Source organism: Stegastes partitus, unplaced genomic scaffold (genome assembly GCF_000690725.1).
Source record: "Stegastes partitus isolate 25-593 unplaced genomic scaffold, Stegastes_partitus-1.0.2 Scaffold2224, whole genome shotgun sequence".
Lineage (NCBI taxonomy): Eukaryota > Metazoa > Chordata > Actinopteri > Pomacentridae > Stegastes > Stegastes partitus.
In genome coordinates this window covers 53348-57897 of record NW_007579955.1, presented here as the reverse complement: position 1 = coordinate 57897, position 4550 = coordinate 53348, and positions in this window count along the sequence as shown.

Genomic DNA, 4550 nt, shown 5'->3' with positions numbered 1-4550 from the left:
TTTTTTTTACAGTGTAGGATGTCCCGAATGTCTAGAGAGCTGGTCGAAAGTGTAAAATGTGAATTTGCTTCCAAACAGAACCAGCAGCGGTGTTGGTTCACGTGACAGATGACTCTTATTCATGTCATGAACCCTGTAATGTTCCTCTCACACTCTGCAGGCAGCACAAACAGACGACAGCTTGAAGACCGCTGACACTGTGGTGTCTGTCACCGTTGAGGATGTGAATGACAACGTTCCAGAGTTCGATCAGCCCACTTACTCTGAAACACTTCTGGAAAACTCTCCTGCCGGTGCTGTTCTGTTTAAAGCTGTTGTCACTGATCTGGACCAGGTACGTAGTTATCACCTCACGCAGGCTATTCAGGGATGGATCCTGTCACTTAAAGCTTGTAATTGTGATTTATTATTTACATCATTTCAATGAATCTCCTCCAATTCGTGTTTCTGTTTTCCAGGGAGGGTTTGTGGGAACCCTGGAGATCCTTCCAGAATCTGCTCCTTTCTCTATCAGCGCTGATGGGACGGTCAGAGTGAAAGACTCCAAGGCTTTGGACAGGGAGGCCACTGAAAGCATCACATTTGAGGTCAGATAGATAGAAAGATAGACAGATGAGCAATTTGGTTCTTTTTAAAGACATAGTGCTTTGAAATAGACTACTGATTTTTTTGTAAATGAGGTCAGTAATTTTCTAAAACAGCTGGCCACATCATTCAAACAGGGGAAACAGGGCATGTGTTGTGGTGGCATGTGGGACTGTGTCAAAAACATGAAGAGATATGCCACTCAGTGCTATAGTACAGCTTACTCTATAATGCTGAGGAATGTTGGCGATGGAATAAAGTTAGAGAGCCTCAATAAACTATTCTTAATTGTATATTTTAGAATCCAATCCTAATTCACAGTACTTGCTCCTGTCAGAATATTAGAGCAGCTCTCAAACCAGGTAACGGCTCAGTGTTGCGTTCAAAGGAAAACAAATTAGATAGATGAAAACCGATTTTAGCCACATGAGAGAACTATAGCTGTTTTCTAACTGTGGGGGACAGTGCTGCATCCGGATTAGAATGCTCACTTTGTTGGTCTTGTTTTGTCAATTTAAAGATTAAAGCAACGGAGCAGAATCCACCCAACAACGCTGCAACGGCATCGGTTACCGTGACTCTGTTGGACGAGAACGACAACAGCCCCACATTCACCAGCAGCACGTACGAGGGGAAAGTGTTCGCCAATCAGACGGCGGGACTGTTGCTGGTCCAGGTGAGTGACGACACGCTTCGGTTCAATATTACTGACATGTGTACCACGTTTCTTTTTTTAAAAATCACATTTGTGTGATATTCTGATAGAAATGGATTCATATGAAACAGCCTTTCTTAGTTTCATTATACCTGGCATGACAGTTGGAAGTTGGTTCATTTTGATGAAAACTCCTTGTTTTCAGTTAAAGTTGTCATTAAGGAATTAGGCAATTTACGAGGGACTTCCTGAAGTGTTGTCTGTGAAGATTCTCAGTCATCCAGGTCGTGGTTATTCTCATAGATTAATTGTAGCAACTGGACTTGCGTGAGTTCCTTGAAGACATTCCACCTCTCATCCAAGAGGCTTCATCAGTTCTGACTGATGAGTTCCAGATATCCTTAAGGATCCATTAACACCTGAGTTTGGGTTTCAGTTGGGGGTTTGTTGCTCCTCCTCCTCGTTATGTGGGTCGTTACTGCTCCTCCTGCCACAGTGGGGTTCGTTAGGGTCTTTTGTGTCTAGGTGTGGATGTGGGTTCATCTTCCTGGGGAGAGATCTTAGGACTGAATTGTAAACAGGTGAGAGGTGATGCCTCAGACCTCCACCTCTGTTGAGTGATGGTCTTTCCAGTTTGACATAGATGGCTTCTTTCACCCCTCTCTTGAAACCCAAACTCAGGTGTTAATGGCTCCTTAAGGATATCAGTATGTGGAACTCCCAACTAGTCAGTTAGAACTGATGAAGCCTCTTGGATGAGAGGTGGAACGTCTTCAAGGAACTCAAGCAAATCCAGTTGCTACGATTAATCTACGAGAATTCCCTGAAGTGTTGATTTTAATTCCCCTTCTCTTGTCGAATGGCGACATGTTTCGTGGAGACACACCCTCCACTGCTATGCTGATGACGCACTGCTAGAGTTATCCTGGAACCATGACTTTTATGACTTTACAAGTCACGTCGTAATTAAATGCTTCCATGACTAAGATTTGACTCATTGTGATGTTGTCACTGAGAACTTGTTGCTACGTCCTTTTCATTCGATGTTTTAAGAAGTGCTGCTGAGACGGTGATTGTATCTGCTGATTTCTATCCTGTAACTCAAAGGTCGCGGCGGTGGATCCAGACGCTGGTGTGAATGGACAAATCAGATACTCCATTGGCTTTGGGAACAATGAAGGCTACTTCTCGATCGATGAAAACACCGGAGAGATCTCACTGGCTAAGACCATCCCCCTGGAGCAGAACAAGATCTTGGAGTTCCCTCTCCACATAACAGCCACAGACGGTACATCCAAATAGTATTTTTCCAGCATATTCTATGGATTGGCAGAATCAGTGATTCAAAAGTCCCTACCCCGACTCTGATGATTTATCCTGTTAGAGGTGTCTGTGAAGATTCTCAATCATCCAGGTCATGGTTGTTCTTGTGGATTAATCGTAGCAACTGGTCTTGCTTGAGTTCCTTGAAGACGTTCCACCTCTCATCCAAGAGGCTTCATCAGTCCTGACTGACTAATTGGGAGTTCCACATACTTATATCTTTAAGGAGTGTGTAGCACATTCACACCGAGCCACAAAGACCCTAACGAACCCCACTGCTTCAGGGGGAGCACTAACGACTCACATAACGAGGGGGAGGAGCAACAAACCCCCGATTGAAATCGAAACTCAGGCGTTAGTGACTCCTTAAGGATATCAGTATGTGGAACTCCCAACTTGTCAGTCAGAGCTGATGAAGCCTCTTGGATGAGAGGTGGAACGTCTTCAAGGAACTCAAGCAAGTCCAGTTGCTACAATTAATCCACAAGAATATCCTGTTAGAGGAAATTAGCTGATCATCCCTAACTCACAACTTTTAAAGTAATGAGCATGATTTTTTTTTTGGCTTGTTTATGACACAAACCATTAATCCAGTCCTGCAGGAAATGTTAATATTTTTCAACTTAGTGTCTGTATCAACTGGCAGAATGTGTTTGTTGAGCTGTTGGCTAAAACCTTCAGCTGTTCACCTCAGTCTGTGACGTCGCATCAGGCACTTCACCTTTGACAGATCATAAACTTGTTATCACGCCCATAAAGGACTGGTGATGTCTTATCACCTTGTTTGTTACTGCAATACTGAGATCATAGAAACAATTACAAGGTTTTACAACTCTGACCCCTAAGACTGAATTGAATTGAGTGCCAGAAATGCCACCTGAGCATACACTGTGGAAGCGTTGCAGTGCAGCCAGGAGGATGATATGATGTTCACAAGCTTGGACGATATATTGTACAAGCCAATTTGTTGTTGTTGTTGTTGTTTTTGTTTGTTTTTTCATAATTTAATGCAAAAACCTACATATGGTCTATATTCTTAACCTATAAAGACAAATATTTCAAGCCCCTATTTTGTTTTATTTTGATGAACATGGTTTATTTCTCATTAAAATCAGAAATCCAGTATCTTACAAATTTAGAATATTTCATTTTGAGTTTGAGTAAATTACTCTTTAAACAGTATGAATATTGTGTATCTCTCATTCTGGATAGTCCAGTATTAGTTTCCAGCAAGACGTAGCACCAAATTCCTATCAAATGATTTGATGACCATGATACTGATATTGGTTGATTGGTCCATGAACTCAACTGACAAGAAGATTTTTTTATTTATTTATTTTATTTTTTTTTACATTTTTTAAATGTAATTCAAATTTTTTGAGCTGCACATACCAACTAAGATGGGGAGAACTGTAGCTGCATTATTCTTTTAAAGTAGACTGGCTGCCCCTTAAATGCATGCAACTGCCTGGAACTGCAGAGACTTTGGTAAAAAAAAAAAAAAAACTTATCACACTCAGTCGTCATAATATCCTTCTCCACCTTTCCTCCAGGGGGCGTCATATCCCGCTCCTCTTCAGCACAGGTGCTAATTCTTGCTCCCGGTGATTCAAAACCTCAGTTTTTGCAAAAAATCTACCATGGCACCATAGAAGAAGAGCAAGACCCAGGAGTGGTGATTCTTAAGGTAGGTTTCTATGAACTGATATATTTTTAACAGCCACCTGTTCAAAGGACATCAGATGTGGATTTATACTGAAGTTCTTGCTGTTGTTTAAATATTCCAGATAGCTTCAGATTTCCTGATAGTTGTCAGTAAATTCAGTTTACCATCCTGCCATTTGTCTGTGTCTTTTCAGGTAAACTTCCTTGCGCTAGACACTGGGATTCCTCTGACCCTCCAAGTTGACACAGAGGCCGACAAGTTTGCCATCTCCTCCACTGGTGAATTCACTACGAAGATGAAACTCGACTACGACGACGCTCC